This window comes from Gallus gallus, chromosome 17 (assembly GCF_016699485.2).
Source record: "Gallus gallus isolate bGalGal1 chromosome 17, bGalGal1.mat.broiler.GRCg7b, whole genome shotgun sequence".
Lineage (NCBI taxonomy): Eukaryota > Metazoa > Chordata > Aves > Galliformes > Phasianidae > Gallus > Gallus gallus.
In genome coordinates this window covers 6165106-6191945 of record NC_052548.1, presented here as the reverse complement: position 1 = coordinate 6191945, position 26840 = coordinate 6165106, and the positions used below count along the sequence as shown (strand labels likewise).

The following is a 26840-nucleotide window of genomic DNA, read 5'->3' as shown; positions in this document are numbered from 1 at the left end:
CAGGCTTGAACCCTCAACAGCCTTATCTCTATGGAAAAACCTCTCCCATTTGGGCTTGGGATTGGGACACTGGGGAAGTGCCATCCAAACCCATTGCTGCCTCCATGCCCAGCAGCCTCCAGAGATGACAAACCACCTCTGAAGGCAGAGAGCAGGCAAGGCTCCGTCTTGCTGGCATCCCGGTGGGTTTACGAGATTTTAGCAGCACCAGGAACAGCCACTGAATTAGAGCTGCAGGCTTCAAAAGGAGCTGATGAACGCGAGAGCCGAGGGCTGGAGTCACTACGGCTTAAAAGGGAACACTGCACATTATAAATAGCTGCCTCACTGGCAGCACATCTGTTTCAGGCAGCAGCTCTGGAAGGCTGTGCATGCTCCGGTTTGGCTATTTCGGGGGAAAGAGATTTGAAACTCACTCATTATTATTGTTTGCCCAAGAGATGTGAATAACGTGCGTTTTTCTTTTTGTCCTTTTAAAAAAGAAAGGGAACAAGACGGGGTGTCACAGCAGTTGGTTCCCCAGGAGCTGCAGCTCATGGTCAGCAGTTGCACCAGCACCCTGCTGTCACCAAGCCGATCGGTCACGGCCCTAAACATGGCAGCTCTGCGGCAGGCCACAGAAGGGAGCGGCAGAGCCCTAACCTGCTCAGCCACAGAACAAACGCTGGGCACTGCCACACATAGCTCTGACCCTCCAGTGCTGCCAAACCTCCATGGAACCAATGTCGAGACAAGGCCTACAGGGCAGGACGAGGCCTATGGGATGGGATGAGGCCTCTGGAACAGGACGAGGCCTACAGGGTAGGATGAGGCCTATGGGATAAGGTGAGGCCTGCAGAACAGGGCGAGGCCTGCGGGACGGGGCGAAGCCTATGGGATGCGGTGAAGCCTGCAGGAGAGGGCAAGGCCTGTGGGATGGAATAGAGGCCCGAAGCCCCAGCAACGCTCCAGCATCATCAACTGTGCGGACATCACTCAGTCCCTTGAAGGGCTGATGTCCCACAGGGCACCATGTGCCCAGGCTGGGCAGAGCACGGGGAGCCCTTGGTGAGCGCAGGAAGGCGGCGGGGGCCCGGCCTGTGCATGGCCGTGCAGCCCAGCGACGGCTCATTAATCACTCAGCACCGCCGCGGGATCGAGGGCCTCGCCGCCCGCCGCCAATCCCTGCGCCGTTACCACAGAAACAACCCTTACCCTTCACAGGCTTCAAAGGGTTTTGTGCGTGTGCCTGTGTGTGTGTTTCTGTATTTCTTTCTCCCCCCCCCCCCACCCCCCTCCCTCTCCTTCCCCAGTTGTTGTTTTGTGTGCGTGCACGAGAAAGAGTTTTTTCTCCTTCCCGGGAAGCGCTTGGCACCGGGGCTCAGATCATGTGAAAAGCGAGCGCGGGAGAGACAGGCAGACGGAGCAAAGGAGAACAAGCACAGCCGTGGTGGTTGCATGGCTGTCGGGGGCTTCGAAAAGGAAAAAGAGAAGGCTTGGAGGGGGGGGGGGAGGAGGCAGCTGCGGTGCTAACGAGTCAAAAATAAATATTTATATGGGGAGAGTTTTAAAACCCTATTTTGCATCGTTATAATAAATAATTCATCCACTGGTTTCTCCCTGCCTGCCTCTCCTGTCGGGGAACTGTGAAGGGGGCTGACGCTGCAGGGTGAGAGAAGGGGTTGCAGCTGAGTGGGGCCCAGAAATGGGGCCCCCTGGTGCCCCCCACCATGGGGAAAGAGGCTGAGGGCTTGGAGAGGAGGACGCTCTGCAGATGAAGCCAGACCCGACACAAGCTCAGCGGTACCAGATGGGGAAGGGTCAGGGGAGGTGGGTGTCGGGCTGAAGGGGCCCCAGGGACTCCAGATCAGTGCTGTAGGAAACACTGAGAGCTGTGCGCTCATTTTGGAAGGAGCCCTCTGCAGCTCCCAGGCCCTCTGATTCTTGTTTCAGCAAAGCCAGCAAATTTCCACAAGGCTGGAGGATGCCCTGCAACGTCCTTCTGCAGTGGTGGGAACAGACAGCTCTTCAAGGAGCCACCTGCACCAGCACTTGCTCACCCACATCCCTTGCTCCACGGCCACCCATGTCCCCAGCTCACAGCCCTCCTGCCTAGCAGCCTTTACACACCCACCGAAACAGGAGAGATACTGGAGCCCTGCAGCACCAGCTGAGACACAGCTTCCAGAAACCATCTTCACCACTGCTTTCCCACCTACGTGCTAATACATACACAGCCCTCTGCAAAGCTCACTGCCGGCTCCCACCAAGGACCTCCAGCAGCTTCTTCTTGGCTGTCCCAGACTCATTCTTAACCCTTCTGGGCACAGCAAAACATTTGGGCTGTATTGCACGTTCCTGTCCTCTGATTGCAGCTGCTGTCATCTCCACTAGCGTATGGGGTTTGAAAGGAGCCACTGTGCACAAAGGAAAGGTTTTTGGAGGAGCGGTTTGCTATGGCTATTTCCAGGCTTGCTGCAATTGTGTTTGCCAGGACTGCTGCAACAGAGACAAAAAAACAAGGAGAGAGAAAGCGAAGAGCCCGGCTGAGCAAAGCACAAAAAGCTCTTTGCCTCGCTGGAGTCTTCCAGCACATGGAAGGAGAACTGAAGGGGCTGGAGAGGATGAAAAGTGATTACCTCAATCACCCTGCTCCCTTCGGCTCCCCCTAGCCAAGCTGTCCTTCCACCAATACATAGGCAGCCCCCCAGAGCCTCACCCCAAAATCTTCATGTTTAAGCCCATAACTTCTTGTCCTCCCCACGGTAGGACATGAAGAATCGTTTATTCCTCTCCTGTTCGCAGCAGCCACTGACATATTTTTGAAGGCTGTTATCACATTTCACCTTCAGTCTTAGACCTTTTCATGAAAGATAGAACAGAAACACAGGTTTGTGACGGGGAGGAAGGACGGAATAACAAAGAGGGTTTCTGGATCACACGTGGGAACCAGGAAACCCAGTGAAAAGGCAGAGAGCCAAGGAACAGGCAAGGGGCAGTGCATAACATTGAGAAGAAGCTTAAGTGCCTGCAGCCAAGTTCAGGACACAGGGAGAGCTGCTGGAGACAGATCAACAGAGAGGCGAAGCGGTGAAGCGAGGGTCGTAGTGACATGGCTGAGAGCACTGAGACAAAACGGACCCTGGGTTTCCGTGCAAGGCGATATGGTGGTGCCATGTAGTGGTGCTGTGACTTATCTAACCGGAGAAGGAGCTGGCCTCACTTGTGCTATCACTGTTATTTATGGCTGGTAGTGTGCTGCGTCGGTCCTATGTGCTGTCCAGCCAAGCTGGAACAGCACAGTGGATAACAACGGAGACACGAGCAGCAAGAACCCAGCACTGAGATGCAATCTGCTCATCATGCCTTTACAGGGCTGAATGTGTCAAAAGTACTTACAAGAATAAGATAATCTAATTTGATAAGGGAGAGGACAGAGGAGTAACACTGTGGGCACAGATATCAGGAGCAGAAAACAAAGGAGAGGCTGCAGCAGGCATCTGCTACGGACCCCCAGGACTTCAGGAGAGAAAGAAAGAACAAAAAGATTCCTGAACCAACTATCAAAGAGCTTGCAAACACAGGATACTTGTACTCAGGGGGCATTTTAACCACCCAGACATCTGTTGGGCGACAAACACATCAAAACCCAGCCAGAATGGTTTCTTAGTTATGTAGAGGACAATTTACAGATGAAGGAAGTAGAAAGGCTCCATGAATCTACTCACCAGTAAAAAGAGACTCTTAAAAAAGCGACTGTAACAGGGGAAGTTTGGAGCCTGTGATCACAAGCAACACAAATTCACCAGAGTGAGGGCACAGCGGCATGAGATATTTACTTCACAGCAAACATTACAAGGGGAACTAAGGGACGCGTGTTGGCCAACAGCAGCAGAGCTGCAGCAGCTCAGGGAACTGCTTGCAAGCACCTTGCTCCATCTGACAGCATGGTGTCTACACGGACAGAGCGTTCTGAATGGGGTGGAAAGAAGAGAAGCAGAAGAACCATCCTCTGCACCAGAGACAGTCCTAAATGTGGGCTGTGGACCTGGCCGGCAGATACAGCATGCCTCGAGGCTGCCAGAGGCACATTTCTGCCTGGAGCAAGGGAAGTAAAGGCAGGCCCAGACTGCCTGCAAGAGCTTAGGTGCCGAGACATTCCACATCTTGTTGCGTGAACAGAATTGTTCCCTGCACGTCACCAAGGAGCTGAGCACATCCAAACAACCAGCTTGAAGCGCATCCCCAGATCCCTTCGACAGTACACCAAAAGCAGAGCCCCAGAGAGAGATCTCTGCATGGCCGGGCTATTTCTCAGCTTTGGCTCCTGCTCTTCTCCCACGGATGCAGGGGCACATCCGTGCCATCACGTGAAAAGGGCTTTCACAACATCCAGAGACACAAAACAGGATTGCACAACTTGGAGATGCAAAAGTAAACAGCTCTGACAAGTCAGCAGAGGGGCTTTCCCAGCGTGAAAAGCTCATTTGGGCTTCTGGAAAGGAAAGTAAGAAGTGTATTGGAGGTTTTTGGGAAGGGTCTGGAAAAGGTGCTCCAGGCAGAGCCACCGACTTTGGGGCACAAGCAAGAAGGGGTTGCATGCAGCCCCCCCAAAGCGCTCCCTCCCATGCAGCCCAGCCTGAGCAGCTCTGTAACAAGGTTTTGGCACTGTGTAATGGGGTTCAAAACTAAAATAAACACAGAAATCTGCCTCCTTTGGCATTTAAAGGACCTAAATTCCCTTGAAGGGGTGGGAGGCAGCATGAAGCTCTGTTTCTTTTCCAGAATGATCCAGGCGATGAAGGGATATGCCATCCCCTGCTTCCCACACCAAGAGCAAGGACCTCCTCAGCCCTCACTGTTACTTCAAGCAGATGCAGAACCCGAAGATTTGCAACTTCAAACAACAGAACTTTAAAAAATACTGTCACCTGGGGACAGGAAAAGCTCCCCTGCTTTCAGCCACATTCCCAAAGGTGGCTCCCACATTTTGGTGTTAGCTGGCACACATGGTTTTCTATTTTACTTATGCAAACACAGCTCTGGATACACGAATGTCCACATTTCACAGGTGCTGTCTTTAAAGTACTCAGGAAAAACACAGCCATTAAAAAAGGAAGGAAAAGAAAGTAGTAGCAGCCATACACCACCCCTCTGCAGGGAGCAGCTCTGGACATCTTGCCCTTTATTTACTGAAAAGAAGACAACATCTTTTCTCAGGGCTGAAACCCCTATTGCAGTTCCAACACGTGTCTATTTATCAGGAGAAAAGCTGAATATTTCCACTATCACAAGATTATTGCCAGTGCTCGGATTTTTCCCTAACCTCCAGCTAAAATCCTCTGAGCTAACGCTCTGAAAATGGAACGGCATACCAAATCTGCGCTCTGGCTCTCAGAGGTGGAGGCCCACCCTTTCTCCCAATAAACAATTTTGCATACGTTTAAACCTCCCTCCTCTGGTTTCCCAACTCCTCCTGCCTGACCCCCCCAGCAAAGAAATTACGGAAATCTGTCATTTCTCTCTTTTCCCTCGCACCTCCATCTATCAGTGTTTCGAAGGCAGTCTCCTCAAATGCAGAGCAGAGCAGGAGATGGGCAGCGGTAATGGGAATGTGCTCCTGACTGTGCAAACCCACACAGAGAGTGAGGACAGGAGAGACTGCATTTGCATACATATTAAACGAGAGCAGTAAAAAATGCAGACGTGCAAACCATTTGGACATGGCTCGCCTCGGCAATGTGCCCTGCAAGGGAATCAATCTTCTGCATTCTTAAAGGGAAAAACCTGTTACGGAGCGAAAAGCAAAGCCAGAAAGACGTCCGCTTACAAACACGGTCAAGGTTTGAAGACGATCTGACCTTCTGCCTTTGCCAACCACGACCTGCTGTGCAAAGGTACACATAGGAGGGTGAGACCTGGCATGAACCAACTGCTGTCACTGGTGAGAGATCTCCCAGGACCCCATCCTGAGTGGGAACTGGAGCAAGAGTTCCAAGCTCCACGTGCCCACCTGTGAGGGCAACGCAGAGACCTTCCTGAGATGGCCCAAGCCAGGCTGCAGGGAAGAACTAAGTGACATCTGGATATGCTGAAGAAGCCCAAACCCTGTGTCCCAGTGCCTTCACCTACTGAAAAGTGAGTATGAAGAATCATGTCCAGCTTTAGCCCTCGGTGTGATCCCATTTACTCCAAAAGAAAGGCAATGAGCATGGAGAGAGAGGCTCCCAAAAACAGCTTTGGTCCAAAGCTGTTGGGAGTCTTTGTTGGCCTCGTGGAGCTTTGCATCACCCTGCACAGGCTGGCCTATCCGACTTTACACAAGTATCTACCATGCCTGAGATCTACCATGCCCCAGGAGGACCCAAACCAAACCCACCTCCATCCATATTGATGTCCTGGCTAAGGACGTTCCCAAGATGGGATGTTACATCCAAGACAGTCAGTAAGGGCAGTGATGTTACAGCGTAGGACATCCCTAATTGCCTACAAGGGTACTGATCTAACAAGGCAAATCACGCAGGCAAACCTACTGATTTCAAAGTCTGCAGGTTCAGATGCATAAAAAGTGCAAAATCGGTAACTTTTATATTGCCACTCAAGGAACCACAAAGATAAAAGCAATATTCTAGGAGTGAAGATGCCATGAATATTTCTCATCTGCACTTATAAGGGATATTTGGGACCAATGGCTTGATTCTACGTTAGCCTTGTTCAAATGAGATAATTTACATTCCCTGCCGGCTGAAAACAGCCTGTCAACATATTTACTTGTGTCAGGTTTCACTTCGAACCACGATGCTAAGAGCACATGGAGGGCAGAGGTTAGGGTCAGGAGCAGCAGAACAGCGAGGACGGGGCCTGGGGTGGGCACCTGGGCAGGCTGCTAGGCAGCAAAGCACACAGTCCTGCTGGGAGGGCATTGGGACACACCAACCAGCAGCTGTTCTGCATCCTCTCATCTCCATCCTGCAGTTTCCCCTCTGCAAAGACAGGAGCTCACCACACTCAGCTATCTGTCCTTGAGGCTGCAGATGGACAGCTGGACATTCCTCCCACTCGAGCACCGTGTCCTGTTACTGCAGGAACCACCTCCTGCTGCCCAAACCTCACCCCAGCAGCGTTCAGCCCCTCTGCTCCGATAGGAAATGCTATGTGGAGCCCGGCTACCTCCTGTTAAGCCAAATCTAACCACACCACCTGCTTACAGGGACTGCTTCATCCCTGCACCTATAGCCCAGAGCACCTCAAATGGGAACATGCTGACAGGTTTTTTCGGTCAACCTCCCCAGGTGCACCGAGTCATGGGAAGCAAAGCAGTACCTCATCATCCTCTGCTTCTCTACCAACCTCCAGAACCAACAAATAAGCCCTGGATGGAAAAGCAGACAAAACGCGCTTCCCAGCAGCCCGTCCAGTGTGGATTCTCTGGTGTCTCGTAAAGGTTGGGTTCACATGCAGTTATTGAGCGCTCGAGTCTTTCTTTCCTTCTGTAGCCACCCACCCATTTTCACAAGACTTGCGGGAGCTGTACAAGAGCTCTACCCTTCAGCCAAACATAATTGAAACTCGTCGCTGGGTAGAAAAGAGGGGGAGGCGGGAACAAATGGATAGAGCGAGAGAGAAAGAAAGAGGCACGTACATGCACATGCACAGGCTGAAACATGGAGGCCTTATTCCTTAAAAAAAAAAAGAAAAGAAAAAAAGAAAGAAAAGAAAGGAAAAGAATGAAAAAGAAAAGGAAAAGAAAACCAACCAAAGTCGGTCTGCAGTGGCCGTGGCACCAGCAGAGCTGTTTGCTCGCACGCTGCACAGTCCCTCTATGTCAGCTGCTGGGGATTTAACAGCACAACTGATCCGGGAGAGCTGGTTCACCCGTGTGCAGGTGTTCATCCAGCACCCCATACAGGAGCTGCCCCGTTCCCAATAGCGAGAGGCAATACGTAAATCCGTTGCGCTGCTAATGATACGCTGATTAATTTTTTCCTTGCCCTCAGGAAAGGGCAGCGGAGAGAATCGCAAAGAGGGAACCCGGGGGTTTCCCCCCAGAAGTGGGATCTGTGCCTCGCCAGAGACACGAAGGCAGAGCAAAGCAGAGTTCAAGAAAACATCAGAAAGACGTTATTGAATAGCTGTCATTTGGCAAGTATAAATGTATCAGCGATTGTGTTGATAGGAGGCTCTTATCAATGCAGATTAATTTGATAATTGCCCGTGCAGAGAAAGAAAACAAACCAACTAAGTCCATTGCCACTGACATCCGAAACGCCTCCCTTGGTTAAATGAATTTCCTTTTTTAACTTATCTTGAAGTAATACGAAAGTTATGGTGTAGCCACAATCAAAAACCACCCCCCCCCATGTTATTCCCTTTTTGACCTATCTTATTTTTGGCATCAGCCCGACAGCCCGGAGCAATGGAGGGCCAAGGGCTTTATTTGTCCCTTGGGGGAGGATGAAAAGGCTGTAGAAAAAATGGCAGTTTTGCTGAGGATCCCATCCTTCAGCCTCCCCACGGTGCAGCTCACACGTCCCACACTGGCGGCTGCAGGGAGCGCGTGCTGGGGCAGCACTCAGCGATGTCAAACGCACCCTGCAAATGGCCCCAGATGACATTTTTAGAGAGGCTCTGTTATCGGAGCCTACGGAATTAGCACCGTGCAACATCCTCGGGCTGCAAGACGGCTCCTGCCAACGTCAATGGCGGTGTGGTATGGAGATCAAAGGTAAAGCGCAGCCAAGGAACTGGTTTGGCTGGTGGGAAAGCATGGGGGGAGCAGCCCCACCGAACCTCAAAATGCTCCGGAATGAAGACTTATCCCTTGCCACTTGCCTAAATTAGGCAACCTACGTGTGCAATTCTTCAGGAATACCCGCGAGTCGTTTATCTGAAAATGCAGCGCTAAAAGCATTGCCCTTCTGACGAAGAGTTAATCGCCCTGGGAATAAATCAGAGGTCTCACCCATGCTGTGGGACTTCTCCCAGTGACACCACGTTCCCACTTGGAAACGAGTTTCTTTGTTTGCTTTTCCCCAGTTATATAAGGGACATAAATTTTTTGTTGCGGAGAGAACTCCAGGCAATCCGCATCTCCCTCCAAGGCGTTTCACTGTGGTTCAGCTTGAACACTGCTGCTGTTGCTGCAGTTTTCCAGCTTCTGCCTATGTCTGCACTAAACCCCCCGCCCCAGGAAGTAACAGCCCGCATGAAACATCACTGCCTGACTCCAACCCCACAGAGCAAAGCCCTTTTGCACCCGCTGATCCCTATCCTACAAAGCAAAGAGGTTGAGAACAGAGAAGCTTAGGCCAGCACGAGGACGTGCCCAGCGATGCTCCCCTGTGCAAGAGCAATTTGGGTGATCAAAGCGGTGGAACCCAAGCAAACTCTGCTTTGCCACTTGACCCTTTTCCACATCTCCCACAGCCCCCGGCTTTGCTCTCCTGGCAGCTCTGAGCTCCCCAGCCCCATCCCTCAGCTCTGAAGGGGAGAGCTGGGGAGGGGAGGCCATGCCGGGAAGGTCTCAGCGAGGGCTGGGAAGGTCTCAGCAAGGGCTGGGTGCTCACGGCCGGCCGGCGCCGCATTGCACGCATACCAGCAAACCTCAGCAGCCCCGGAAGGGGAGCGCGGATGCTCCCAGGCCAGGCTGCAAGGAAGTCTTAACCCCTTCCCCACTATGGCCAAGAGGCTCCTTGAGAGCTGGAAGTCAGTGGGAGAGAGGAATTCACTTAAAGGCCGAGCATCCCGATGCCACATCCCTCCCTTCCTCATGCTAGTCTAAAAAATCCCTGGGAACACGGCTCTCCTCTTCCCCTTCCCATGGCCCCGAGGGGGGGCAGGGGACAATCCTCAGCCCTAGCCAGAAGCCATATGTGCTCCCAGCACAGCCCAGGTGCTGCAGAGCCCAGGGTACCTCTGCCCAGAGTCAAGGACTGTGAAACCCATGCCCTCGGGGACCCAAGGGATGGCCGCAGGCTGGTGAGGTTCACTCTGCACCCTGAGGGCACTGTTCGCTCCCGTGTTAACAGTGCCTAAAATCATGACATCAAGGAGGGCTTCTCATCAATGTGGGTGAAGGAGAAACCCCCCAAATGGGGTTTGCCCTCAGGTGGGTCAGTGTGATCCCCCTGTGACTCAAGGCAGGTTGCTGCACATGGCTGACTGCACCAGCCAAGTGCCACCCCACATCCCTGTGTGCCCAGGGATATCTGGCCACCCCATCTCCACAGCCCCTTTCTCAGCACAGTTTCTCACAACAGCTTATTTAGTGCAGCAAAACCACACTTGTAGATCCAACACTACAGCAAAGACTTTTCCTTTTTTTTTTCCCCTTCCTTTTTTTTTTTTTTTTTGTTCTGATTAAGAGGAAATGAATGGACCAAACCCTTCCCAGCACCAGTAAGATCCCTGAAACCCGTGGCTGAGCAGAAGGAGCAGCAGCACTCAGGGCTGCCCTCCCGGCACAGCACAGGGCCGGCGCTGCCCTTCGGCCCGGCTCAGTTCTCTCCAGCAGCACTGGGATCAGATCAGGCCCAACAGGATTAACCACATAACAGCGAGGGGAAAGCAGATTTGCCGTCTGAAAAGAAAGGCACAAAACACACCCAGCCACCGAAGCCGGCGTTAAAGGACCTCGGTTCAGAAGTTGCCACCGAATTTAGCTTTTCTAAAACTGAGGTTTCGGATTTTTGCAAGATCGAATCAGACCCCTTCAACACAAATTAATAACCAAAGGCCCACAGAAATGTTTCCGTAAACTATTCCTTAAATCCGAAGGAAACCATTTGTTTAAATGAAGCAAGTGTTCCCCTGCAGAGCCGGCACTCCAGTAACTGCAGTGCGATGATAGAAAATGGGGCCGGGTAGTAAAAATAACTTAAAACTATTCTAAACAACCAGCAAGCTGAGTAATCTGTTTCAAAGTCCAAGTGGAGACATCCCGGTGACAGGGCCCACAGAAAACGCGAAGGTGCATAGTTAAAAGGGGAGGGGAGCAACCAAAACAAACAGTAAAAATAGTACGAATTCCTTCAGATGCTATTGGTGACAAAAGATGAAAGCTGGGATTTTCATCCTCTTTCCAACATCCCTGCTGCTGCCAGGCCCGGGGGCTTCTCCAGCGCTCCATCACGCTCCTAACGCCAATCCCTGGGTGTGGAGCAAACACTGAACACCGGAGCACCGTGTTCCTCCGAGAAATCAAAGGGGAATACAGGCACCCTCTCCCCAGCTGGTAGCAGCCAGCACAACCCCATGAAGAACAAGGGAAGGAAAGGCCAAGCCCTGATCTCTCGGGCTTTTGTGCTCCAGTCTTACTTGTATACACTGCTCTCACGTTACAAAACGTGTATGTCGCTGTACTGATGGCAAGGTGCCATGGGCATAAATACATTCGTATCTGGACAAAGGATCTGTCCTCAAGTCAGGATCTTCATTAAAAATGAGTTTGTAAGCATTTCCCCTCATTCTTTTGATTCATTTCCACAAAAACAAAACGTGTCGTTACGTCAAAGTCGCAAGGATGCCCAACACGAGGCCGCCCCGAGGGCTCAGCCCCAGCCACCGCGCTCTCACCACGCTCAGCTTTCCCAGGCTGGTGGTTCTGAGGTCCGATCCAATGACGGGTAGACCCGTGGCATGGCATGTACAGAGAATCATCGGATCGTTAGGGTTGGAAAAGACTTCCAAGACCCCCAAGTCGGACCATCAACCCTTCCCCACCATGCCCTTCTGTTCCAACATCCCCATAGTTCTGGAATACCTCCAGGGATGGTGACTCCACCGCTCCATAGGCAGCTGTGCCAACACCTCACCACTCTTTCTATGAAATGCTTTTCCTAATATCCAGCCTGGCTATACAAACACAAAACACAGAAGTGGTGCCTTGTTCAGGAGGCTCCAGTGGACACTGCTGGAGATGGGCAGTCTCCAAGGGAAGATCCCAGTGTGTTTCTTGGACGTGCTCCCATACAATCCCTGCTCAGCAGAGAGCTGGGCAGACCTGGTCACAACCAATACAGCTAGTCCTTTGTGTCCAGCACCGAGGCTAACCTATACACATCTCAGGTAGATGTAAGCACACCATGGCTAATCACTCACATCACATTGACAACGTAGTGCTTGAAAGTCAACCAAAACTTGCGTCAAAGCAGCACGCGGTGACTGGCGGCAGCTCAGCCCTCCTGGTGCATACAGCCTGCAGGCAGTGGGGCAGAGCCTCCCGCTGTCCCCCCGGCCCTGGGGCACTCTCTGGTGGCTGGGCTCCAGGGACGATTGCTCTGGAATTTCACAAGCGGTCGAGAGCCCCAGAAGGAGGTGCCAAAATGACAGTAAAGCCCGTGGGAACGGGCAGCCTGTTGCAACAGAGGGACAAGTGACAGTGACAAACCTTTCCTTGTGTGCGCCCAACAAAGGCACAGCAGAAGCCCAGTGGCCGTTCTTCCTGCAGCCACCCCTCTCCAAAACACATTTCAGCCTTCACTCCCCTCTCCCAAAACATCTGACCACCTTCAATTCTGCCTTGTGCCGCGTAGTGAGGGAAGGGCTCCTGCTTTCTGATTACTGATGAAGAGCCAACATCCAAAAAAAAAAAGCCCACAGAACCAAGGCAGACTGAGTGAGAGGCCATAGCTTTTATCAGGCCAACTGACAGAGCTGGAAAAACAGCAGGCTGTATTTGGGGCACAACTGGCTTTCTTCAGGGTCTGCCTGTGTTGGATGCAGGAGAAGCCGGCGGTGCAGACAGGGTGTTCCTAGGCTGCACCCCGGGTTAAAAACACCACTGGCTGAAGAGCTGGAAAAAAAAACAATGAGTTCAAACAGGCAGGCAGCAGAGAGGGGGATTTCCAAAAAGGTGGGGAAGAAAACCATCAAAAGCAAGCTTTCCAAAGGGCTGCACGCGTGGGGTTCTCTTTGGGCAGGGAAAGCCTTCCAAGATCTGACTCCAGAACAGCTTCAGACGTCAATGCATGAAGCTGCCTTGGTCCCTGCTCCTGCAGCGGTCTGGGCAGGCAGGTGGCTCCACGGGGGTTAAGAACAAAGCACAGTGGCAGCTCTGAACCTTCTGTCCTTTTTACACAAGGCTCTCATCGCAAAGAAGCCATAAAGCAGAACTATTTTAACTCTTCTTTACAGCAGAGAGACGCATGGGAGGGACTCAGCGCGAGGAGAGTTGAGCCTCGCACCTGAAACACCACCACTTGATCCTTCACCAACCAACAGCCCGGCAGAAAGACTTCAGGTTTTATCCCAGGTCACTGCTGGAGCACGGAGATGTCTTCTACATCAGATGTTTGGGGCTCAGACACCCTCTGGGCTTGCTGCCTGGCTGCAGGGATGAAGGTCCCTTCATTTTCAATGAGAACACAGAGAAGGGTTGGTTTGTTCCCTAATGGCAATCACCATGGAGCCTTGCTCAGCCTTGCCCCTCATACCTAAGTACAGCTGAGGCTGTCATCAAATTCAGAGGTCTTCTACTGTGCTTGTCCTCTAACTGCCCCAAGAAGAGAGGCAGCACTTATCTGTGCTTCACAGACAGGTCACCGGAGGCAGAGAGACAAAGCCCCAGCTTCCCTCTGCTTCAGAGAGCCAGGGTTTCATGGTGTCCAGGCACCCGAACCTGAGTCCAAGGTAAGGAACGAGGAACCAACCCTAAGATCCCAGAATCTGGGCACAGCGCCCTGGCTGCAGGCCTCCCTCACCGAGTCCCAGCTAGCTGGGATTGCTCTCCGAGATCTCATCCCAGCCTCGGTGCTCTGGATTGTTGCAGAGGAGCAGTCTGTGCTGCTCGCAGAACAGTACTCAGCCTTCTGATACCTTTGGCACTTCCTCCATGAGTTGCTTTGAAGATTAGGGCCAGAGCCTTGGCTTTGGGAGCTGATGGGGAGCCAGTGGAGCAGCTGGAGCTCCCGATGGCCCGGCCCTCTGGGGCAGCACGCGGTCCTGCTCTGCACCAGCTGCTCCACCACCACACTGCTACTCTCAGCTTCTGCTCTGAGTCACAGCAATGCAGCCAGCTTGAATCAAGCAACAGAATCGATACAGCAACAATCGTTCCCGGGTTGGAAGGGATAAGGCGGCTTTTTTTGGAAACAGGTGTTGCCTGGTCTTTGCAGCTAGCAAAGAGGCACACAAGACTGGGATGCACACAGTATCTGCTCCTCATTCCATTGCTCATCCTCAGTGCCCTGCAGTGCTGCTTGGCTTGGGGATGATGGACAGCAGCAGGAGCTATGTCTCCTGGGGGTAAGAAGGCATTAGGAGGGTTGAGAGCATGGGTAGCCTTGGTGGGAGCCCAGGGTGGAAATACAGTGGCATATTTTTCATTTATCTGTGTGTTTGTCACTGGACCTCCAGTCTTAGGCACTGCATGTCCACAAACACATATGGCAAAGAGACCATTTGTGGTCTAATCAGTACTGATTACTGCCTGCAGAATCCTGCACAGAACTCAGCCTCAAGGTGCTCACCAAGACATCCATCCCCGTGACCACGTCCCGGCTCTCCCAGCCAGGAGCTGTGGATCAGCACAGCTGGATTTCTCCACCCCCCAGCCCTGCAGCATCCACCAGCACAGCTCCCTTTGCCCAAATCTCCCCAGCTGCTTTGCAGACTGCCAACAGAAAGGCACGTGGACCACGAAGAGCTACAGTAGAGCTGAATCCCCAAACGAGGGAGGAGATCCATGCCTGACAAACTTGCATCCGAAGCATCTCCCTCCAGCAGGAGCTGGGGCACGGGGGCAGCCAGGCACTCTGTGCCGCGAAGTGACACGCATCAAAGTAACGTGTGGCACACTCACAGCCATTCTATTAATTTAAGTTAATTTCCTGCAGTTCTGTCTTAGTTTTCCAGCAGATTCGGGACTTAAAGGTTAAAGCGTAACCTTGTCTCGGTAGCTTGCTATTCGCTCCATGCAAATGTCTACCTACAGCCTGGTAATTACATGCATTTCCAAAGAGCCAATCCGCCGTCAGCCTGACAGATACTGATCTTCCCGTTTTATTTTTAGCTCTGTGCTTCCCCCTCTAGATGCAAAAAAAAATTCTGTTTGTTCCATCTCTGCTACAGCCTCTTTTTTCCCCAGCTCACCAGCGAGCTCCTGCCTGAGCCGGGCTGCAGCCAGCAGTGCCACGGGGCTCCCAGTGGGACATTGTCCCCACACAGGGGGACAGTGGGTGGCAGGGCCTTTAGGGCAACTGGGGGACTTTGTCTCCTTTGGCAGCGAGGGTGTTTAAATGGACAACTCAAGGGAGACGTGGAGCTGCATGCACGCACATGCTTGCTCAATGCAGGGGAGCTGGGCACTTTCTTTCTGGGACTTCACCAGCACACACACATCCAGCGGAGAGAAGAGGGGACAAATCTGGCCAAACCCAGCCACACGCTCCTGGCTGCAAGTCCAGGGTCTGTTTGCCACCCAGAGAGAGGACGGTGGGCACAGCAGAGGTCAGCCATGTGCACACGAGGTTCTGATGTTCCAGCCCCTAAAATGGGCACACGTGAGAATTAGCACATGTGGCGCCATTGGTAACATCATGCTGCCCTTCTCCATGAGCCGCTCTGGTGGCTTTGGGGTGTCCTGCAGGAGTTTTGCCCCATCTGCCTGTCCCCCACCAAAGAGAAGCCCAAGAGGGTGGCTGTAAATCAAGAGACTGGGAGAAACAGGGATCGGGTTCTTCTCATTTCCCTTTCTTTTTGGAAAGAGTCACTGGAGTGGAGATGGGTTGGGCTTTGAGGGGTGAGGTCTGCATGCCTCTCTCTCTCTCTCAAATGCATATTTCACATTTAAGCCAGAACAGACTCGCAGAAACTTTACTCACATGATGGAGAAAAAAAGACACAGCTCCAGCAGCAGCACGCTCGGAGTAGGCTGGCTGTTGGACCACGGCATGGAGACCAAACCCATCATGGGCAATGCTGACCCACAGGAACAGCCTTGGGATTGGACAGTGCGCAGAGCAGAGAAAGGAAGCCTGGATGCAAGGAAGCCACATAATAAAATGCATGAGATAAACAGCTACAGAGAAAGTGTAAAAAAGGAGGAGTAGGGGTGGGTAAAGCCGAGGGAAGGTTTGAGAGGCGGCTGCAAAAAGTGAAAGACAGCAAAACTGGGTCTGATGCACCCAACATCACCAACACCGCCGTGTGCTCAGCCCCGTGCCGGCCGCAGCCCCGCCACATGGGAAGTCCCCATTGTGTCTCATGGCTGCAACTACGGGATTGCTTCTCTTGTTAGACCTGTAGGGACCTCCAGGTTACAGTCTCTTCTGACACTGTGCACAAAGACAGCGCACAGCGCTGGAAGATGCCTACCCAGAAGCCCTCAAACATTTCCAACAGGTGGCTTTAGGTCTGGGCTCCTCCATTCCAGTTTTCCCCTCCCACAGCCCATAACCTAAAAGCCCTTCCCACACACCATCAGGGAGCGTGAGACATCCCCGCGGCTTCCATGGGCTCTGAATGGGGCCAGAGGAATACAGAGAACGCACCCATCCCCATCTTCATCAGTCAGAAGAGCTGATGAACGCAGACGAAGCTATTTATTTAACAGCCCACACGCTCGGAATCGAGCTCAGCTCCCCAATGCCCAGCCTTCTGCACAAAAACAAATAGATAGATGAACAAACGGACCTGCCTCCTGCTGAGGAGGGGCTGGGGGGCTCCTGGGGAGCTCTGCCACCCACCGCACCTCCGAGCCCCACACCGACACCAGCAGGGCTGAGCTCCTCCAGACCCAGTTCCTCCGATGCCAACGAGTTTCACCAAAGGGATTCAGGGCAGGCGATGAGCAGAGGCTGGTGTGAGCCTTCACCACGTTCCTGCAAAACATCTTTAAATCTCAGAGCTTTGCATAATCACGTTTTAAACGATTCAGACCTGGCACTGCCAGCGTTCTGTTTGCACGTTGCTTTCTTGCTGCTGGCTCGTTTGTGGTTGTTGTTTTTTTTTTTTTTTTCCCCAACCACCGTACAGCCTCCATTTTCCTTTGTGCGATTCGATCACACTGTTCCCACCTCAGCTTGATTTCTAAAGGCTGGGTACCCCCCAAGCCTTCTTCCACTCACCCGGGAACAGTGGCCAGATAAGGGGGGCAGCACCCAGGGGTTCGCTCCCATCCCAGGCAGCCCTGCAAGCAGCAGCAGAACCCATCGCTGTCACTCTTTTAACCTCTCCTCCCACGCTCATCCCTCAGGCTCTGTGTCATTGTGGTGCTTTTCTCCAAATCCCTTCCCAGTGGGTTTACACTTGAATGTCATTGCAGTGCCCAGGCTTGGGCACTGGGAAACAGCGCTGCGAGCACAAGCAGGAGAGAAAGAACAAGGGGAGTGTCTCCAGGGCTGCCTGACACGTGGCCTCAGCATCTGTTGCCCCCAAAATATCAAAAGGCTTTTACACAAGGCATGCACAACAGAAGGTTTTAGCTTCTCTGCAACCGGAGCTGGCTCCAGAGCTGGGTCCCCACCAATACCATTTTGGCCAGGGCATATCCCAGGCACATGGGGCCATTTCTCCCAAGGCTCCCAGCTCTTCAGCTGTAGGATCCCCCTGGATCTCCATTTTCCATGTCACATGGCTATTCCTACCCTCTCACAGCCAACCTTCCCAGGCTTTCTCTGCATGTCTTTCCTCCTCAGTTATTTTCGGCCTCTGCCTTTCTGAAACGAATGAACACATCCACCAGCATACAGAGAGGGCTGGAACAGCCACAGGAGCTAAAGGGAGCAAAATCACACCTCGGAGGGTGGCACACAGTGGGTGCTCCCCAACCCTCAGCCTCCCCCTGCCCACCTGTAGCTTTCCTTTCCAGCTCTCCCTGCGATAAGGACCACACTCCCCCAGGGCCATCCCCGGCCCTTCACAAGACACTCTCACCACGAGGACAGATGGAAATGACTCGAACCAACCTACTGTTATCCTCTTTCTCACCCCCGTTGCTGCCAGGTCCCATTGGGGTCTCCTCTGTGCCCAGTCCCAGTCAGACCAATGGTGTCATTGCGAATTTCCCCCTCTGCTCCAGCCCTGCTCTGCTGTTCCCCATGGCCTTGCTGTTCCCTCATGGGCTGCTTGTCTATTTCGGAGCCCCTAATTGTATCTGACAAGGTCTCCTAATTGTCTCCACTGATTTTACCAGAGACTGATTTTAAAAGCAGCTCAGTAACTTCGTCACTTCAATATCATTGCTGAATTCAGCTCCCTCATTTATTAATGGGCCTACTCTGGCTCTTTCTCCCCTGATATGTTTGCCAAATCCCTTTTTATTTCTCTTAACCCCTTTGGCTAACATTAACAAGCAAAAACTCAGTAATATTTGATATTATATGTGTATAAATAAAAGCAGGAAAAGATCTTATTCACTCCTGTTATAGCTACTAAAGCAGGCCTAGGGCTCTGCAATAGCAGCTTTACTGCATACATTAAATATCTCCATTACTTTATTAATGTGCAGAACATTGGTATTTTATTGGATAGTTTGGTTATTTACCTTCTAAAGTAACACATGCACCACAGAGCACAAAAAGAGGGTGTTTAGTTCCTCCTCCTGAGGTCTGCACCTCTACAAAGCGAGTCAACACGAGACTACCAAACCCCGACCCCAGATGCTATAAATGAGTTCGCTTTCTTTTGCAGTAGTTGGGGAGGAGAGGGAAGAAGAGCAGAAGCATCACTCACTGCCAGGAACAGCCTCCTGGTGCCAGCTGCATGGAATCATAGCATCATTCATTACGGTCGGAAGAGACCTCCAAGATGACCAAGTCCAACCCCAACCCCTCCCCACAGTGCCTGCTGAGCTTCACCCAACCCACAGACAGCAGAGGGGGAAGCAAAAACTAGAACAAGCCAAAAGCCAACCCAAAAGAAGGCATTCTCTGTCTTTCATATCTTCAGAGACATCTCATCCATGGTTCAAACAGTGCACCAAACCGTCAGCAAAATGGTAACAGTCAGACCTACTCAATGACCAAAAAACACCTCCAAAATTCCTTCAGAAAGGACTTCCAAAAGGACTTGAAAAAGAATTAAACTAATCTGGATAAATCAAGTCATCCTTGATGAAAGAGGCCGGCTTCCCAGCACCACGGGCTGGGTTTTTATTTATCTTTCTTTAAATCGCTGCCTCAAAGACTCCCCAACCTGGGCACCCAGCACCCCTCCTGGTTCCCCACAGAGTGCAGATGAGCAGCAAAATGCAGAAGGAGCTCCTGGAGGGTCCCATCACCACAGCTCAGCATTGCAGCTCCCTTGGGCCCCTCGAGGGGGGCTGTCCTGTGGTAGCTGCAGTGAGGCAAGTGGGACGAGCGGAGCGAGTGTATGTTGGAGCTGTGGGACATCTGCACTGAATGCTCAAGCCAAAATTCACAGCATTTGCTTTTCTGGCATAAGGAGAGAAAATGCGGAGGGAGAACCCAAAAATGGGCACATGGGGCTCAGCATGTCAGCTTCCCCCCCCTCCAACCAGTGCTGGTCCTGAGGGGATGGAGAGGTGACACGAGGTGGCCCATGTGGGACAAAGCCCTTCCCGAGGGACCACGGCGCAGTGCAGGGATGAGCGTGAGGAGAAAGGATGCTCAGACTCCACCTCTTCTATGCACAGCACGGAGGGGTAGGGTGGTCACCCCATAGCAGGGCTGAGGGGACAAGTGACAATCCCATCCCTGCTTTCCCCCCAGAAACATTCCCCAGCTCCTTTTTCGGGGGCACATTCCTACATTCCTATCCCCTTCCCCATCATCCTCAGTCACGCTCCCTTCTTTAAGCATCCAGCTTCCTCCCACCCACCTATTTTTAAACCCAGCCAAGCCGGAGCAGGGGCCCAAATCTCCTCTTTTTTTTTATTTATTTTTTCCTGGGGGCTGCGATTTGGGGTGAGGTGGGGAACAGCAGCACCTGCTGAGCTCCTGCCGAGCGCCGGCAGCCGGAGCAGAGCGAGGGCGGGAGAGCAGCTCCCCTTGCAAAGTCTGTCCTGTGCTGTCTAATAACACAAGGTGTCATTGTATACCCAAATCAGTGCCTGGAGCTTTATTTATAACAACTGAAACACAAAACCCAGCAGGCCAGAAACGGCGGAGGGAGCGGGAGAGCAGAGAGGGCAGGGAAGCAGCCGGGTGAAATCTCCCGATTTAGTGGGATTTGCCTTGAGATTTTAAAGCTGGATTGAGGCAGGGAGGACGTGAGGGGCCACGGGAGGAAGAAGGAGAGATGGGAAGGAGGGAAGAGCAAGCTGGCGCTGTGCTGTGGCTGCAGCAGGGTGACAGCACGGGGCAGTGGGGGTGCTTTGATTGCAGCCTCCACCAGCTCCAGCTCCCTTGGGACTCCTGTGCTCTTACAGCTATGCCTTTTTAAAGGCCACTTTGGGGCTTTTCAGCCGCTCCCTTACCCCTACCCCAGGAATAGCATTGCAGCTGGTTCCAGAGGTCTTTCTCTCACCCTGGAACAGCCTTCACACTGCTTCTATCTGCAAACTTGGTAGGAGCCACCCGCAAAGGACTCACCCAGCCCAGCAGGCAGCAGTCCCAGCGCTGCCTCAGGCTCAGCCCCAGCACCCACAGCTCACACGACCCCACTGCTGCGCGCCCTGACCTCCTGCTGAACCTGGTGGGAGCAGAGGCGGCTCAGCACCGAAAGGTCCCAACCCTGCACTTACAGCACGGGGAGATGCGCTCTCGTCGGGTGGGTCCAGATGTTATCAGCACCCCCAGCAGCTGGCTCGTCTGCTCCCTCGTGCCGGAGGCTCCTGCTGCCGGCAGCTGCGTTGGTGGAACAGCTCTCGTGCTCTCCCCCATGGCTCCTGGGCAAAGCCTGGCAGCTTCACCCAAACTCTTTTTCCCCAGCAGCTGCCAAGCATTGTACTGGAGTGGGTGAGGTGGGAGGATTCGTGTCCCATTCTTCTGAGTCAGGGTGGAGGTGGGAGGGAAATAGTAAACAGCTGGAGGGGGGAAAGGGGAAGGTAACCTGGTACGGAGCTGCAGCTAGGGATGCCGCTTGGCGTTCACCTCCCGTGCAGACAGATATTTAAATCACCAGGTGCAAAAGCCACTGAAAGTTCAGACTGAGTCACAGCTTCAAAATTTGACCCATCAACAGGTGAGAGAATGAACAGGCTCACCGACAGATAAAGCCGAATCCTTTCTTGCAGCCTCTCTTGCACCAAAGGCCCCTCTGGTCCAGCTCTGGTCCTGCTGGAGTCAATGGGAGCTGTATTCCTTGCAACAGGACACAGCCAAGCTACAAGAGAAATCCAAAACCAGCACAGGAAACAGCTTGACCAAGACTTTAAAACCTCCCTCTCCTCCTACTTCATCCCAATATTGGTCTCAGACGTTCCCTGACTCCATCTCCTGTTCTCTCACTCATGAGCACCCAACAGCAGCAGTCAGCATTGGCCCCACCAGGCTGCCTGCAGAGTTCCACTTGCAGAACTGTTGCTCTGCAAATGTGCAACTAAACTCTGTGAAAGAGGCATGCCTGGAATCAGACGTTGGCTGGGGAGTTAAATGAGCGTGCCTTCAAACCTGCCTCCACATTTAGCCACGCTGCCGCGTACAGAGCTGCAAAACAAGAGCTGCTTGGCTTGTTGCACATCCCGACCTCGGCACTGGGCTGCTGGTCCTCTCCTCTCCCACAGCTCACCTATGGGGCAGAGCCAGTGGGGAAAACAGGACAGGACACTCACGGTCCTGGCTGCATTGTTTGGTCGATATGAAAACAAGAGCTGTCATGGGGAACTGCAGGACCTCAGGACATGCAGGTCTGCCCCACATGGATGGTTTCTGAAGGCAGGGTGAGCAATTCATCAGTCCCACATCAAGTCGAGGAGCTGGAACTTGGGACCCCTGAGCCCACACAAAGGCTGGCAGCACCATCGTCCTTCCAGAACAGGGCTCAGAAAGCCTGAGCATTGCTGGAAATTTCTGGCAGGTTATTTCAGAAGGCTTTGTCCTATACAGGAAGGCAGGATTTTTCTTTATAAGTCTTTGTGGACTTATAAATAGGAAAGGAAAATAATCTCTCCTTTCCATCTCTGAGGTTGCCATCCCACGTCCATGTCCCACCAGAGTAAACCACTGTGCAGAGCCTTTTCCGACCAACAGATGAGTTTTTACTCCATTTTGCCTTCCTAAGACTGAGCTGTACGGGGAGGTGGGCAGTATGAAGGCAGATCCCCATGTGAGATCACAGCTGTGCTGCCACCATCTCACAGCGAGCATCACCAGGAGCCCCAGCACTGAGTCGGTGCTCAGCTGCTTCCCAGTCCCATGCAGTACCTGTGAGAAACACCAGATCCAGAGGGTGTTGCTTCCCCAGGACAATTTGGCTGTGTTCGAACCGCGACCTCCGGGATCCAGATTAATTACAGAGATGTTGAGCATGACTTTGTCTGCAGGGGCAAGTCATGTTTGACATCCCTGCCAGCTGGTTTCAGGGCTGGAGGATGAGAACAACCTGAACGATCTCTCCCTGTGCTGTTTACCAGCACAACTCATTGACAGTGCAGGTTTTGGGGAGAACAGCCTGCAGCAAAGCCTCAGCAAGCAAAGCCTCACACCCGAGCAGCCACACACTGGGCAGAGAGAAGCTGCATTGCAGTGCCACGCTGACACACAGCATTAGAAGCAGTTGCCATTAAGCAATGACCAAGTTTCATGGAGCATCCAAGCAGGGGATGGCTTAACCTATTTTTTTAACACAGTTCAGGAGATCTCCTTAGAGAAAGGTAGCGCTTCTCACACGTGAAACAGCATGTTCCCCAGCCTGATCCACTATTTTAGCTAGCATGCAAAAATCTGATATGATTTCTCACCTGCTGATGGGTCCAGACCGTGGGAGGATCACACAGTCGGTCCCACAGTCCCAGATGGCCCTATAAGCCGGAGCAAGGGTTCCCCAAAGGAGCAGCTTCCCCCCCAGCCCCCCCTGCACCTGGCTGCGGGCTGCCCACCTCCTCCTGCTGTAGGGCTCTGCCTCCAGAACTCGGAAACAAAACAACAGAAAGACAAGCTGAACTTTGAGGCCAAAAAGGGTTTTGAAGCAAAAGGGAAGGGGGGGTGGCTAGGGAAGGAATCTGAGGTTGCATCACTTGGAAATACCCGAGCGCTTCAGAAATGTATGCACGTTTGGCTTCCTGCTGTCTTTCCAGGAAACTGCTTGGGAACAGCAAAGTGACACCAAAAGGAGCCCAATGACATTTCCCTGCACTGAGTAAAAACAGTCTTGAGTTCAACACAAACAGGCCCACGTGTCAAATATTCCCCTCCTTGGAGGTAGGTACTGTGGAGCTCCATGCAGACAAGTGGGGTGAGAGAGGTTTGAGATACAAACCAATCCAGCACTTTTACCCTTTGGATGGCTTCAAAACCAACCTGCAGACTTTCTCCATGGTATTTCAAACACTCCTAAGGACACAGACTAAAACTGGGTTTCATTTGGCTCAACAGAAGTGACCGTGACGCTTTCACGACAAGGAAAATAAATCGGAGGGGAAAATCCTATTTTTCAATAAAAGTTATGTACTTTCAGGAAACCAGGCTGCTTCCAAGGCTGCTCCCATGCACACAGAAGAACTGCAATCAGCTCTGAGAAAGAATGCTCCTGCCATGCATCTCACAGGGACCAGTCTGGGTCCGGCTGATGAGATGGCCAAGCCAGGAGCGGTCCTGGCCCTTCTTATCCAGCCTCAGTGAAGCAAAACCTTTGCTGTGATGCAAAAGGTGGCTTATAGGTGTTTGGGTTGGAAGGTGCACAGAGATCGTCCTGTTCCAACCCCAGTGGGTGGCAACCAGTCACCAGACCATGTTGCCCAGGGCCTGTCCAAACTGGTCTTGAGCACTTGCAAGGATGGGGTATCCACAGAATCTTAGAATTGAACCATAGAATCATTCAGATTGGAAAAGACTTCTCAGATCCCCAAGTCCAACCCCAACCCACCCCCATGCCTATTGACTCGTCCCTCAGTGCCGCATCTCTGCTGGAACACCTCCAGGACACTGGCTACAGCACTCCCTGGGCAGCTGTGCCACTGCAGCACCGCTCCTTCTGAGAAGAAACCTTCCCCAATACCCAACCTGAACCCCCCCGGCACAACGTGAGGCCATCACCGCTCATCCTATCGCTGTTCCCTGCGAGCAGAGGCCGACCCCACCTCACCACAACCTCCCTTCAGGGACCGCAGGGAGCGATGAGGTCTCCCCAGAGCCTCTTCTCCACGCTGAACCATCCCAGCGCCCTCAGCCGCTCCCACAGCGCTGTGCTCAGACCCGCACAGCTCCGCTGCCCATCTCTGGACACACTCCGGGGCCTCAATGTCTTCCTTGCAGTGAGGGGCCCAGCACTGAGCACAGCACTGAGGTGCAGCCAAGAGATCACCCAGTTCCAACTTCAGTGGGTGTTCAGTTGTCCCCCACCAGCTCAGACTCCCAGGGCCCCATCCAGCCTGGACTTGAGCACCTCCAGGGGTGGTGATTCACAACCTCTCTGTGCAACCTGCTAACCCTCCAAGGTCTCCCTTCTGCGGTGTATAAGAGGAAGGCAATATCAAAACTACGGCCATGATGCTTCAACCCCTAAGACTGCTGACTCAATCCAGGACCAGCTCAGCTTCAGTCCTGCACGCTGCCCTGTGCCCACAGCACCCGGCCCACTCCCACCCGTCCCCCTCCGATCCGCCCGCGCTCCTCCTCCCGCCCTCACAAAATGGCGGACGGAGCAGCCAGGCCAGGTGGCTGTGGAGCGCGCCAAGCAGCTCCGCCTCACCTGCAGCGACTTGTTGAGTGGAAGCCGCGTCTGCCCTTTCTTGTCGGGCTTTCATCTGCCTGGGGAGAAAGGAGAAGAGGGAACAGGGAAGGGTAAACACGGCTGAGGCAGCTGCAAGTCCCGGCAGCTGAAGGGTTGAGCAGGTGATTCAGAGCGCGGGGGCCTGCAGACACCCTGCCTGCTGCTCCCAGCAACGTCCCACTGCGTCCGTGCTGCTCTGTGGGGCTGCAGTGCAGCCCCACCGGCCCCACTGCCCGGCTGTGTCACCGACCCATCCCTGGGCACAGAGAGGAGCCCGGCTCAGCCACGTGGAAGCTCACATCCATCCATGCCTCCATCAGAAAGATCTCAGTGAATTCAGGGGGGGAAAAAAAGACCGTTTTTCCCCTAAAAGGGACTGAAGGCTTTTGGTCTGTGAATATATGACTTTCTGTACACAGCACTAAGCCACCAAACTGCCACATGGAGGTTGGCCAGGGGTGCAGGTGGCAGTGCTGGAATAGGTGACCCCAGCAAGGTGCTCCAGCACAGAGCAGGAACACAAGCACGGGGTAGGAAGGAGGAAAGGGCCAGACGGGCAGGGACTGCCTCAAAACTAGGCTATGGCTCCAGAGAAGCCACACGACGTCTCCCCAGGCACCGCCGCCTCTCCCACGCACGATGAGGGACAGGAGCCGGGCCGGCCCCACACGCCATGCTTGCCCCATGCCACCCACACAGCCCCGGCAGCCGCCGGCCCCGCAGGCAGGGCTGGACAAGCAGTGCAAGCCCTGGTGCAAGTAATTATACAATGGTAGAACTGCTTGGATTGGAAGGGAGAGCTGCTGGGCTCACACCCACTCTGCATCCATCCTCCTCAGCTGCCACCTGGGGGCACAGGGTTGGTGATGGCAGGGTACAGTTTCTTGGCTTTGTGGGGACTTCTTGGCTGCTGGGTGCAGCCAGAACACCGCAAATGCTTTCCCCTGCCTGCCTGCCCCCTCCTCTGCACGCAGGGCATGACTGTAACCACTGCAGCCCCGCGTCTGCCTGAGCCTCAGCCCCAGGGAGATGGGTAAGCCAGTCCAACCAGGTGAGGAGCCAGGCTCAGCTGGGAAGCACGGGGAGACCTGTGCTCCCAGTTACCTCCTAAGCAGGTCAGGACGAGGGCCCTTCATCTCCCAAGCCTTTGGCCTAGTTATTTTCATTACTGTCCCCACGCACCCTGCCTGTAACAGCAGGGATTGAGATGCCTATTACAGCACAAGAGGCTCTGCCCTGTCTGCCAGGAGCGCACAAGTCAGAAAGAAAGGGCTCTGAGAGGCCAACCTACAACCACAGAATGGCTTGGGTTGGAAGGGAACTCAAAGATCACCTAGTTCCAACCTCTGGCACTGAGTCTGATCCCATAGGCTCCATGCATATTTCATAGAATCACTCAAGATGGAAAAGACCCCTCAAATTCCCAAGTCCGACCCCAGCCCACCCCACCGTGCCCACTGACACGTCCCTCAGTGCCACGTCCCCATGGCTCTGGGACACCTCCAGGGATGGTGACCCCAGCACTCCCTGTGCAGCTGTGCCACTGCAGCACCACTCTGAGAAGAAACGTTCCCTAATAACCAACCTGAATTTGGGGCAGAGCAGATGAGAGGACGGAAGGTCCCAACGGCAGGTGAGTACATCGGGCTGGGTTTGTGCACCTACACACGCTGTGCTCAGAGGTTGGTGTTTGTGTCCATCATCAGGAGAAGGCTCTGATGGGCAAAAACTCTGCCAAAAAAAAGTCAGGTCAATTCCCAGCTGGCACTTTTTGGTGCCCCAAGTGGCACCTGCACGCGGTGAAGACTGAACATGCCTCAAACTTTTAACCCAACCAACAAAAGAGGGATATGTCGGAGCAGAGAGGAAACATGTGCGTGTAGGGAGGGAAATATCAGAATAAAAAGCACCAAAAGAATGAAACGAGGAAAAAAGGGCTGGGGAAAATAAAAATGTGGGTAGAAACAGTCATCCTGGCAGCAGTTACAACTTCCTTGTGTTCAGATCCCCGTACTGACGGCTGGAGACGCTACAACAAATGTCACCTTCATGCGAGCACCAGAACTGCAGTTTTCTCATCAATTTTTTTT

General features: G+C 53.1%; 1 protein-coding gene and 1 long non-coding RNA gene across 10 annotated transcripts in view; one reads left to right on the top strand and one right to left on the bottom strand.

Annotated features, from left to right (window-relative positions):
• LOC107052204 overlaps nt 1-26840 on the bottom strand; it is a 98588-nt gene that overhangs the window by 49712 nt on the left and 22036 nt on the right. For 3 of the 9 annotated variants that reach the window (XM_040649304.2, XM_046901897.1, XM_046901896.1), the window contains exons 1-3: nt 20624-20830; nt 16612-16799; nt 15801-15953 (exon numbers count right to left, since the gene is read on the bottom strand). The gene's annotated coding sequence lies outside the window, so the exon portion shown is untranslated. Of the gene's footprint in view, nt 1-15800; nt 15954-16611; nt 16800-20623; nt 20831-21085; nt 21229-22244; nt 22405-22780; nt 22975-24729; nt 24789-26335; nt 26482-26840 lie in introns of those variants that run through there. The other 6 variants (XM_046901898.1, XM_040649306.2, XM_040649307.2 and 3 more) reach the window with 6 other exon arrangements.
• LOC121107100 lies at nt 3029-11434 on the top strand. The gene is made up of 3 exons (XR_005840535.2): nt 3029-6117; nt 7272-7423; nt 7977-11434. It is a non-coding gene; the product is annotated as an uncharacterized LOC121107100 (long non-coding RNA).